This window comes from Rhipicephalus microplus, chromosome X, assembly GCF_043290135.1.
Source record: "Rhipicephalus microplus isolate Deutch F79 chromosome X, USDA_Rmic, whole genome shotgun sequence".
Taxonomy (NCBI): Eukaryota; Metazoa; Arthropoda; class Arachnida; order Ixodida; family Ixodidae; genus Rhipicephalus; species Rhipicephalus microplus.
In genome coordinates, this window is record NC_134710.1 from 18135830 (window position 1) to 18149151 (window position 13322).

Genomic DNA, 13322 nt, shown 5'->3' on the forward strand with positions numbered 1-13322 from the left:
AGAGTGGTGTCAGGCATTCTGGCGTGTTCGCGTAAGGCATATCTACCCGTGTATTAGGCCGGTGGCGTAAAACATAAAACAAGGGCCATGCGAGACAGTATTAACTATTTCAGACAAAAACGCTTCTTGCTCTTTGCTTTATACATGTAGTTAGTTGAGTCACATTGTAAGGGGATGGCGGCTGGCTTCAATTTCAGCATACCATCTCCACTACAGTTTTTTTTTTCTTTTCCTCTTTGTACGTTTGTCGTATCTCATTCCACAACCCTGCCGCTATGAGCGCCACCATATGAAGCACGCGCACCAGTAATTTGAGAGATGTGCAACGGAGGTTTGAAGTGGAAACCTTTTTTTTTTATTGCCTTATTACACCTATTTACAATCGAAAAGTGGCGGTGTAAAAGTAGACGCCTGCACTGCTAAAGCGTCGTCCCGCTGCGGTGGTCTAACGGCTAAGGTACTCGGCTGCTGACCCGCAGGTTGCGGGCTCGATTCCCGGCTGCGGCGGCTGCATTTCCGATGGGGGCGGAAATGTTGGGTGCATGTTAAAGAACCCCAGGTGGTCCAAATTTCCGGAGCCTTCCACTACGGCGTCTCTCATAATCAAATGGTGGTTTTGGGACGTTAAACACCACAAATCAATCAATCAATCATCAAATCAGCAGTGCTAAAGCAAGACATAAGTTACATGCTAGGGTGCGCTACTGGGCATGTGGGTGCATGATCCGAGGTGAAACGCGCAATGACGACGACGGACTAGACAGCGATGCGTACACGTACGACGCTACATCCTAGTATGTTTACTCCGAGAAAAAAAAAAGGGTGCTGTTTGTGCATACAGTGCTCTCACCTTTCATCGGTGCACAGTCGCTTTCAGAAAGAACAGGTCTTTCAGTGATAAGGATACAGAAGTCATACTCACACAACAATCAACTCAATCTCTCAATCTCTCTCTCTCTCTCTCTCTCTCTCTCTCTCTCTCTATATATATATATATATATATATATATATATATATATATATATATATATATATATATATATATATATATATATATATATATATATATATATATATATATATATATATATATGTGTGTGTGTGTGTGTGTGTGTGTGTGTGTGTGTGTGTGTGTGTGCTGCATACGTTGCATCGTATGTGCTGCGTCGCTGGGACAGCGTAAAGGAAACCGAAAAAGGAAGACGTTCTTTTTTCAAGCTCTCGCGTATAATTTTTCTCGTACAGCTTATCCCTACTCTGATGTACTACAAAGTATGAACACTGTACTTTTCTGAAAGGTGGTCTAGCGGCTAAGGTGCTCGGCTGCTGACCCGCAGGTCGCAGGATTGAATCCCGGCTGCGGCGGCTGCATTTCCGATAGAGGCGGAAATGCTGTAGGCCCGTGTGCTCAGATTAGGGCGCACGTTAAAGAATCCCAAGTGGTCGAAATTTCCGTAGCCGTCTACAAAGGCGTCTCTCATTATCACATGGCGGTTTCGGAACGTTAAAACCCACATATCTATCAATAATTGCGATAAAGTATCAACGTCTGCAACTTCGGGATACGCGGCTAAATATTGTTACGGGGAAGATTTATTCACTGAGAGCTGGTCTTGCTAACGGCTTAGAGAGCGCACAGTCATGCAGGCCAACGGGAGAAACTCGAGAGTCCTACCCACAACAACAACGTTGTCGTCTTCTTCATTTGGGTGCCAATTCAGTTGTGTCGGGGCGACAATTCCATACACGTATCATCACCCCGGCCCGTAAGGCACCGTCTCGGTGCCTGTTAAATGAGCGAGTCGGCGTTATAGGGCTTGAGACGAGAAACGTGGACTACTTCCGTTCTGGGTGCAGCAGCTGATAAGTTTGTGGTAGCGGCAATCTCATAGGCCACAGGTGTGACCTGACGAATGACTTGGTAGGGCCCAGCGTATCGCGATAGTAGTTTCTCGCAGAGGCCGACACGTCGAGATGGGAGCCACAGGAGAAAAAGAGATCCCACAGAGAAAACAGCATTTCTATGTCGACGGTCATAAAGTGACTTCTGTGCTGTCTGCGACGACGATAACCGAGCGCGCGCTACCACGCGTGCCGTGAGGGCCCGGGTGATCGCATTCTGAGCGTACGAAGTGGAGGATGGGTGGTCTGATGAAAGCAACGTGGGGTGGTCTGATGAAAGCAACGTGTCGAAGGGCAGTAAGGGATGACGCCCGAAGAGTAGATAAAAAGGGGAGTAGCCCGCTGTTTCATGACGCGATGTGTTATAGGCGAAGGTTACAAACGGAAGAGCTATGTCCCAATCAGTGTAGTCGGTAGATACGTACATGGCAAGCATGTCTGTCAATGTGCGGTTTAGGCGCTAGTAAGGCCGTTAGTCTGAGGGTGGTAAGATGTGGCGAAGTTGTGACGGGTAGCACAAGATCGGAGTAGATCATCAACCACACGAGATAAAAAGTAGCGACCACGGTCTGTGAGCAGGTGAGACGGAGCGCCATGCTGGAGAATAATGTCGTACAGCAGGAAGTCGGCAACGTCGGTTGCGCGGCTGGTAGCTAGCGCTCGAGTAATTGCATACCGAGTGGCATAGTCTGTGGCCACTGCAATCTATTTATTTCCAGTTGTAGAAGTAGGAAAGGGACCTAGCAAGTCCAACGCCACTCGATAAAATGGCTCAGCTGGAACTTCAATAGGTTGAAGAAGACCGGCAGGGGGAGTCGTAGGCTTCTTTCAGTGCTGGCAGAGGTCGCATGATGCGACGTAACGGCGAACAGAGTGGTAGAGGCCCTTCCAGAATACTCGTCGTCGAATGCGGTCGTAAGTTCTGGAGACTCCTAGATGTCCAGAAGTTGGAGCGTCGTGGAATTGTCGCAGAACATCCTTTCGCAGGTGATGCGGTACGACGAGTAAAAGTTCCGCGTCGTCGGGGTGTAAGTTGCGGCGGTACAAAACGTTGTCTTGAAGTAGGTATCTGCTTAGAGAAGGGTCAGCATAACGCGATTGAAGGTGGTCACTGATGGTGAGCAGCGATGGATCTCGGCGCTGTTTGTCGACCACGTTCAGAAAGTCAGTGATGGCTAAAACGCAGGCATCGGATTCCAAATCAGTGGAGCTAGGTGGATCAATGGGGTGCCGGGATAAGCAGTCAGCATCGCTGTGCAGCTTTCCAGATTTGTAAACAACCGAGAAAGTGTACTCCTGTAATCAAAGTGCCATCGGCCGAGTCTTCCTGTAGGGTCCTTAAGCGTCGACAGCCAGCAAAGCGCATGATGGTCCGTGATGACTCAAAACGGACGTCCGTATAAGTACGGACGGAATTTCGCAATAGCCCAAACGAGGGCTAAGCATTCCCGCTCAGTGATGGAATAATTTTGTTCCGCTTGCGACAAAAGGCGGTTAGCGTAGGCTATCACACGGTTGGTGCCATTCTGTATCTGAGCGAGTACAGCACCAATGCCATGGCCGCTTGCATCGGTGCGAAGCTCTGTTCGAGCCGCTGGATCAAAATGAGCCAACACAGGTGGTGATGTGAGGGCGGTAATTAGCGACGCGAAGGAATGTTCTTGGTCCCTTCCCCAAGAAAAGGCCATATGGTCGTTTTGGTACGATAAGCCTCACATATCAATCAATCAATTCAAATCATTGTGCGATAAGTACAGGCGTATAACAAGGAACGAACAACACTCATTTTCGAACACAGCATCTGTCCGTTCGAGTGAGGCTAATATCGCACGCGCGAGCCTTGCTGGCGAAGGTTGTCTGCTGCACGAGCACAAATTTGACAACAACAAAAAAAGAAACGCTGCTCGGAAGAATACGGGGATTATCCGAAGCAAAGAGAAAGAGCCAGATGATTGCACCCTGCGGACGCGCGCAGCGGAAGAATAAAAGCGTCCTTGCGCAGGCGCATATATCCTCCACGTTGCCAGCCAAGCCCAGGTCGCGACGTCCATCCGTGGTCTAACACACCTCCGCAACAATCTCCCTGAGAGGCCCTTGGCGAAGAAGATGTCGCCCTTGATGGCACTGCGTTTGCAATGCGCGCGCTTGACAAGGCCGCTCTTCTGTGCTTTAGGAAGAAGGCGTGGGGGCTGACCGCCGCCGTATTCGCGTGTTATTCTTCCTGTCCGACTTTGAATTTCGCGTATCTGCATGTCGGAGCGAAAGAAACAACGACATTTCCATACACAGCGTCGCAGTGGTTCTCGGCGCCGTCTTGGTGATGTGGGGCTTAACGTCCCAAAACCACCATATGAATTTGAGAGACGCCGTAGTGGAGGGCTCCGGAAATTTCGACCACCTGGGGTTCTTCAACGTGCACCTGAATCTAAGCACACGGGCCTGCAACGTTTCCGCCTTCATCGGAAATGCAGCCGCCGCAGCCGGGATTCGATCCCGCGACCTGCGGGTCAGCAGCCGAGTACTTTAGACACTAGACAACCCCGGCGGCGCTCGGCGCTGTCTTAGAGGGAGCTGATGTGCAAACCTCGAAGAACAGAGCGTCGCGGCTGCAAAGCTGCGACCGTGCGCATCTTTAAAAGGACTCTGTTATTGCGCCAATTGGTGACAATCTAGTGAATTTCGCATTCTCAAACTTTGATAAACTCACTCTGTCAGCATTATGGTTGAAAACATTCCAAGACAAGCGAAAGCTACCATATTCCCTCAATCTCGACGCACGCATATGCGCCCACGTTATGTCTTGAACCTCTTCACGAGATAAAGGAGCTCTATCTTCTAGATGCTGGAATAGATCCATTATGAAAGGGTAGCTTCAGTAGTGAAAGCGAAAAATAGGGTATTGTGAAGTTTTTTCTTCTTCTTAGTGGATTGAAAAAAAAAATGATGTTCTACGTGGAGCTGGTATTGTGAGTGAGCTAACGTAAGCTCATATTTTGGTCTTAGGACATGACGCGTGCTCCCTGAAATTGCATCACTATTGAGCCCCGAGAAGGGCAATCGGCTTGTAGGCGGGCATAAGTTACGACAACGGTGAGTCTCTCAGAGAGACACCACCAGGTGGTGCCACTTCGTATCTAAGTGCATTGGGGGCTGTTTACGTGCATTTGATGAAGTCAGTTGCAAGTTCGGGTGGTTCGGGGCATAGAGTTTCCTAAAATTAACTAGAGGGGACTCTGTCGCTGCGCTCGTTCAGCGACCATGGGAATAATGGTTAGTACACACATTTGCCTTGTCTTCGTACTTGCGGGCGGCGAATCGTACTTGCGGCTTTGTTTACTGCCGTGTTTCGGTTTTGTTTTGAAGAAAGATTCAGCCTTTTTGAACTTCGTGACCTGATTTGGAAAGGTAAGTCTGAAAGAATAAGGTGGTGAAGCGCAATCGCTGAACGCTTGCTGATTTTCGTTTCGCGAGAAAACAGCTCCAAGCCACACGAACACACACGGAGCCAGAAGCATGCCAGAAGTCCGAAGATTACACAAATGCGTGAACTACCCATAATTCCCGTGCTCGTTGAAGCGCCGTGCGTTGCAGCTCCCATAGACACTAGCGCCAGAGTTCCCTCTACAGTTTATATTAGGAAACTCTATGGTTCGGGGGATTTCCGCCCTGCGCGGAAAAAACAGAAACGACTCAATTTCCTCGAAAGAAAAAAAAACGCACGCAGTCGATTACGATGCATATCGGTGGATGTAGAGGCAGTTCTCGGACGTCTTTCTAGATCGCTATCTCACCGTCTCGTTGAACAGAGCACACGGCGAAAATATAGCGTAAGGCGAGCCGTCGTGATTACCAAAGACGAAAGTTTAGTCGTGCAGATGGCGGCGTTGAAAACCGTAAACCCACCACTGTCTGATAATCTGATGCGTGCGTCCAACTTCGATTACTCGCAAAGGCGATGGATGACATTAACAGTGGAGTGACCTGATAGAAGATCGCGTGTACAACAGCGGCGCGTGTGGAATGAGTGTCACTGCGGTTCTATATTAGCTCAAATTTGTGATGCCTCGTAGAATATAATTCCGTATGATATCCGAACGGCGGTCTCTAAATACATATGGGCTGTGCATGGAAATATTGACATTATTTTTAAAAGGAAAATATGGGGAACCGGGTGGAAAAGGAGTTCCAAATTTATTTTGAGTAATAACCAAATAAAGCCAAGGCAAGCGAAGAAAGTACTTTACACAAATGTAATTAATAATAATATTAATAATAATATAATATCTGGGCTTTCGCATTACAGCACCAGGAGATGATTATGATAGATTATGCGATTATTACGTGACTACAGTAATGAACATGAAAACAAAAGTATAAAACATATGACTGTTGCCCCGTCCATATTAGGTTTAGTTCTGCGCGGGGCAACAGTCATATATTTTTATACGTTTATTATAAGAGGTAATAGGAAAGGCCTCACTGCAGATGAAATATGCTTTGCCCCTGTATCAAGGACAGACTAGCAAGATGACCGGCGCCCTGTCTTGCCTTTTACTCGTGTTCTTTTCTTTCTTCCTTGCTCACAGCGTGCCACAAATGTTTCGTGAAGCCCTCCCTTGCGGCGTCTTCCACATGCTATAACTTTGCGCTCTTGCAACGTCAAGCATTGAACACATGCAGCTGATTTGATTGATTTGATTGATATATGGGGTTTAACGTCCCAAAACCACCATATGATTATGAGAGACGCCGTAGTGGAGGGCTCCGGAAATTTCGACCACCTGGGGTTCTTTAACGCGCGCCCAAATCTGAGCACACGGGCCTACAACATTTCCGCCTCCATCGGAAATACAGCCGCCGCAGCCGGGATTCGAACCCGCAACTTGCGGGTCAGCAGCCGAGTACCTTAGCCACTAGACCACCGCGGCGGGGCCACATGCAGCTGAGTCAAAGTAATTACGCGGGTTAATAATTACCTATTCAATTCTACAAGTCAACGTTCATATTCATATTGTGAAATTAAATTTGGGCAGTTATTAAACGTAGTGCCTTTTTAGAAAAAATCCGGCCATTATTTTCTATCTTATGCCTTAGAAATTTGTGAACAGAAGGGGGAAAGGGGGGTGGAAATTACGCAGCCTCGCACTAGTGGCGCCAAGCATAAAGGAAGAGCGCAGCTAGGTGTCCTTCAAATTTGTTCATTTTGTTTTTTCCTCTCTTTCTATACTTTCTTATGTCTCTTGTACGTTTTTTTAAATCTCCTTTTTTCCATTATTTTTATTTTTCTTTCTGCTTCTTTCTTTCTCGTTCTTGATTTCTCCTTATTTCTCTCTTTTTTGTATATCTGTCTTACTCTCTGTGTTTTTTTCTTTTTCTTATTTCTGACTTTCTATCTTTTTATCTCTTTATTCCCTTTATTTCTCTCTTTATCCAACAACGTCTTTCTTTCTGTCTCGCGTCTTAACGCGTTCGTTCTCGCTTGGCGATCGCCCCTGTTGTACACGGTGCTGGCCCATTTCATGCAATTCATTTGGCGCACGCCCACCTGAAGAATTGTGCATGACGGAGCACAAGTCATCGATAGCATAAGCAGCTTCGCTACGAAGACAATGAAGAAACTGCGTCCCGGCTTACGATGATTACTGTTTTCTTTTTTTTAGTACAGAGCGTGAATTATCAACATTTGGCTTTGCTGTTTAGTTATACTGTGTTTGTTTACTTGAGTGAAGGTACTGAGTGGCTAGGAATGAAACGGAATGAAAGAAACTTTATTTTAGTTTGGCAGGACGCACTTAGCGCGTAGCGGGCGTCCCCCACGTAGGGACCGACAGGGAGTACCTGGCCGCCGCTTCGTGGCCTTGCTGGATGGCCGATTGCTGGTCGGCGAGAAAAGGACTCCCGAAGGACGTCTGCCACTTGTTTGAGGTAGAGTCGGGAGGAGTGTTTCTACACTCCCAGAGCATGTGTGCGAGTGTCGCCGCGTGTCCACACGAGGGACACGTGTCACTGGTGTATGCATCAGGATAATAAACGTGAAGCTTGGCAAGGTTTGGGTACGTGTGTGTCTGTAATAGGCGTAGGGTTAATGCTTGCGGTCTGTTAAGTTTCGGATGTGGGGGGTGGGAAAATGCGGCTTTCAAGGTGAACGTGTTTTTTGATGTCGTTGTACGTAATGGGTGCATCCCGATTGGTCTCTAACTCAGCGACATAGGAGACACAGCAACTAATCACTTTTGGCGGTCGGAGAAATCGCATGCAATACAAAAACTGCGGCAGAGGTGGGCCTCAGATGGCTAAGCAAATATGCTGGAACTATGCTCAGGTATCTTTTTTTTTTTTTTGTTCAGCGTTGGCCCCCAACTCATTCTTTCAAGTGTACACAAGCGCTCACCCCGACAGGCCTCTGATTTTCTAAATTCGCCGACAAGAGTGCAAGTCTTGCATCATGTATCATTGCAACCTGTCATTGATGAATGTGTTATTGTATCGGCGTCAGGTATGTCACGCAACGCTTTGTTGGGGTAGAATGTGGTCTAATTCTGTGAGAGAACGTCTACATCGTACTTCTAGCCAGCTATGCGAAAGGCCGACGACTGCTCAGAGATAAGCGCTGAAGTCTTGATAAGCGTGTTATTATTATAGAAAAAGACGTGTTTGGACATCTACCTCGAATTAGGCAGCCAATATAACGGTGAATGGCCTAAACAACAGCAGAAAAACCTAAAGCCACCAAAACAATAGCGAAACCCCTCCGTGGTCACAGAAAGGAACGCTCTGAATCCACATGTGCGCATACACATGGAGAGCTGGACGTGTAGGTTACATAATTGAGAGACACTGCAGCACAAGAAACACGTGAGTGAATAAAAAAACGACAAGAAAGAGCGTTTAACTTGCAACAACGCTTTTCGATTGATTGATATGTGGGTTTTAACGTCCCGGAACCCCCATAGCATTATGAAAGACGCCGTAGTGGAGGGCTCCGGAAATGTCGACCACCTGGGCTTTCTTTAACGCGCACCCAAATCTGAGCACACAGGTGTACAGCATTTTCTCCTCCAGCAAAGAAGCAGCCACCACCGCCGCCGGGATTTGATCCTGCGACCTGCGGGTCAGCAGCCGGGTAGCTTAGCCACTAGACCACCGCGGCAGGGCTACAACAGCGCTTTTATTTAAAAAAAATATGCACATGCCGTCTGACACAGACGTCATCAACTGCGCATGCATAAGTGTATTATTTCTTCATTTGAACGTTCTGTAGTTGCCCCGCCGTGGTGGTCTAGTGGCTCAGGTACTCAGCTGCTGACCAGCAGGTCGCGGGATTGAATCCCGGCTGCGGCGGCTGTATTTCCGATGGAGGCGGAAATGTTGTAGGCCCGTGGGCTCAAATTTGGGTGCACGTTAAAAACCCCAGGTGGTAGAAATTTCCGGAGCCCTCCAATCCGGCGTCTCTCATAGTCATTTAATGGTTCTGCGGCGTTAAACCTCACATATCAATCAACGTTCTATGGTTGGCACGCTTACAAACCACTCTCCGAGATACAACATACGTTCAGCTGCTACGACTTCTAGAGTAACGCGAATTTCGCACCATTCAGAAGAGCGTATATCACTTGAGAAATTGTAAGGGCCTAATGTATAAAGAGATGGAGTATTTAGGCACGTGCACTTGATGACGTCTAGGCCTCACAGCACATATATGTATAATTTTCTCAATAAACGTTGTTGCAAGTTCAGCGTTCACCGTTATCACTTTTTGTTCTGTAGGCTGGTTTTTTTGTGTGTTAGTACCTGGTAAGATGCGCATTTTCTTCCCCCCCCCCCCCCGCTCTCATTATAGTCCATCATCACTTTTCTTTTTGTCATTTCGCCACGGTAGCACGAAATAAAAGCGTCAGTTTCCTTCATTCTTCCTCGCAGCAGCTAACGGATTTGAGACACTGCGTCGCACTTCACAGGAAGATCGGCATACACTAACAAAACGTTTCCTCGTGAAAGCTAATGCTACAACTTGGCAATTACAATGGCTTCGTGCTGTATTGTCATGAGCCAGCTCGAACATGATTTAACGTTGCTTGGCTGAAGAATAAATGCGATCGTCGTTTAACGTTTGCAACGTACTCGACACAGACATGAATGCGTGCAATGACATATCAGTTAGTCGCATATGCCGTCACAGTATTGATGCTTTTCTAGCTTACGACCGTTCGCAAGGTGCGCAGAACCCATCAAATAGACACGTACTCCTCTTCGAGGGGCAGAAACCTTGCCTTTGCCGTGATACAACTGTCGTCGCTGACACCGTTGTCTGGAGTCTCTCGTCACTCTACAACACGCACAAAGCTAATGACACGCACACGTTCCTGTCCTGTGTCCTTGCAGTCTTCGTGCTGTGGCAACTGCGGGGCATTAGTTATGTTTTAGGGGAGTTCACCGATGATAACGCTAAGTTGCCTGTTAATTTATTATTGTTTTTGTATTTTATTCATTTGCACTTGCAGGTGCATAGTATAACGTATAAAATATACTTCGATTCGCGCTCGAATGTCATAAGACCAACCATTAACTTATTTTTCGTCGCGATGTCGTGCGGTGTAATTGTCTACTATAGATTGGCTTCTACAAGTCTTCAAGATCGCATGAAAGTGCAATCAAAGAACGGGGCCAGTAGGTACGTGGTGCGTTTCTGCTTCTAGAAAGTGAATCAAAGAAACATTCACACACAAAAGGACAAAATAAAATAATGAAGTAAACACCAAAGTTATCCACTAAGAAAAGCCGGTGCTAGTTTCTGTTTTAATATATATTCCAGAAATAAAACATAGTTGTGATTAAAAAAAGAAACATCGAGGCATATGCTCACTTTGGGGGAAAATGAAGCTTTTTAAAAGCACGAAGCTCTAAATGAACTGTACACTTTAAGCATTACCTGTTAATGTAAAGGTGTATATATAGTGTCGATAGGTTAGCTTAGATATGCATGTTCGGTTTAAATACTACGCACTGGTCGCCGAGGAAAAACCCGGAGCTATCAGGTTGAGTGCTCTTAGTATTAGTTCATTTTCGGGGATTTTATGAAATCTTGGAGGTGTTTAGCATTGTTTAAAAGTTTCACGGATTCTACTAGAGTTACGTGAAAGTTATGAAGATGCACCGCAAGTTGTGGAGAAAGGAGGGAGTGGCACGTTTTCATGACACACACACACACACACACACACACACACACACACACACACACACACACACACACACACACACACACACACACACACACACACACACACACAGAGAGAGAGAGAGAGAGAGAGAGAGAGAGGGAAGTATCTGGCTTCTTCAGAGACTCATTTCAATGACGCATTCCTATGCTTCCAGCGCTTTTGTTTAGAGTCTGTGCGCAACGAATGATTCGCTCCACCAGCGGCATCGGGGGGGAGATTAAAAGCGCCGAATGGATAGAACAGCACTGGAAGAGTGACTGTACTGCGTAGTTGTTTACGCGTATTAGTAGTCAATCGTCAGACTTTGGCACGTTCCAATTTCTGAAAGCACAGGGTATCTGTACGTATTCAGTAATACTTCCAAGCACTCCATTATTATCAGTAAAAAACCGTTACGTTCGGAATGAAACATATATGCTTCGAAGAGCCAGAGACAGCTACCAGCTTTTACTGACTAAAATACCATATGACAGTACATGTGTTCCGTACTTTCTTTTATTCTATGCAACACGATCACGAGTATAGACACAATCGAACACCTCTCTTTCAGCCCTGGTTGCTCCTCAACGGCGTCCGGTGGATGTTTTGAACCTTCTCTTAAATTAAAGACTTAGCATACTGCTCGCGCATGCTCTTAACTTTTCTCCAGGCTCAATCTTATTGACATTTCTCACTAGCCTAAGTACTGACACCTTATCCATCTCAATTTAAACGTCTGGAAAGAACAAAACCACTGGAACGCTTCTTTGAAGACGTTGATGCGTTTGCTCAGTGTTTATATACAGCATGCATCATATCTATTCATCGTATGATTGTGCCCCGATCATTATTGCGGACGTTGTCACAACAAGGCCATTTTGATTATTATATTGCCCTCCTAGCATCAGAACTTATTTCATTTTTATTCAAACTGTAGTGTATATATTAGTGCCAGCTAATGTGGAAGGAAAGAGAAAATGGCATCACCCGTGTGCGACATTTTCAGTCTTCACATCATTGGGGAACCTCTGGACGAACTTGATTAACTTGTGCGGAGCAGAACCTGTACATTGAATGATTCTGGCCGAAGATGGCAGAAGGTAAAACTCAGTGATGAAATCATGAAATTACCACGTATAATATGGGCATGTGAACAGTGTGGGAGAGGAACAAGGGGACCGACGAGGGCAACGCCAATCGTTGGGCCTCTCCCACGATGCAGGAATACCGATGAGCCCAATAATTCACTTTGCTTCAGTATGAAATGGAGCAAGTTTGCACAAGATTGTTAGAAGAACGCTTCGTATAGCGTTGGAGATAAAATAGGCTAAAATTATTAATACTGTCAACGATAAAGTATAGTGGCATCCGCAGGACTCGACGGTGACTCACTTATACATGAAAGTAACCGATTAAAAAAAAAAAAGCAGCCGTCGCCAGCGAACGGCGACGACTCATCGTTATCTCAATAAACATCATTTTGGAGGTGTTGTGACGCCGAAAGCGTATACTAGGTTTACCACAGTGTCCACTGTATCATTGAAAGATCGTGTTCGTGAATGAAGGGCGCACATTACCCGGCCCTCGGTACTTCTCGCGCTGTTAACACGAGCTATATGCGTAAAACGCGGTTTCTCGGAACCTCTCTCGATTCCGGGGGAAAGATAATAGCCATCGTTGGCTGTCCACATCGAGTGAACTTAAGCTCTGGAATCCGAGCCTCAGTGCGCAGGCCAATTGTGACGTGTGACTTTTAGTGTACGTTCTTTCTTCTCTCTCCATTTCTTCATCTTTAAAACTCCCTCTTCCCTGTCAGGGTAGCATACCGGTCGTTCTAGACTAGTTCACATTTCTGCCTTTTCTTTCCCCCTTGTTCTTCTTCCTTCTTTTCATTCGAAAATGAAAGTGAAGTGAAGGGCAAGACCCAGATACCTGTTTTGTGAATGAAATGAGGTAGTGTGGTGACAGCGTACGTTAAACCAGGCATGTGCTTGTCATTCGTGCGTGCGTGCGTGCATACACACACACACACACACACACACACACACACACACACACACACACGCGCGCGCGCGCGTGCACGCGCGCACGCAGCTCACACACACACACAACACACACACGTACACATGCAAGCTCACACACACAACACACACACACACACACACACACACACGCGCGCGCGCGCATGCACACACGCACGCATGCAAGCTCACACACACAACA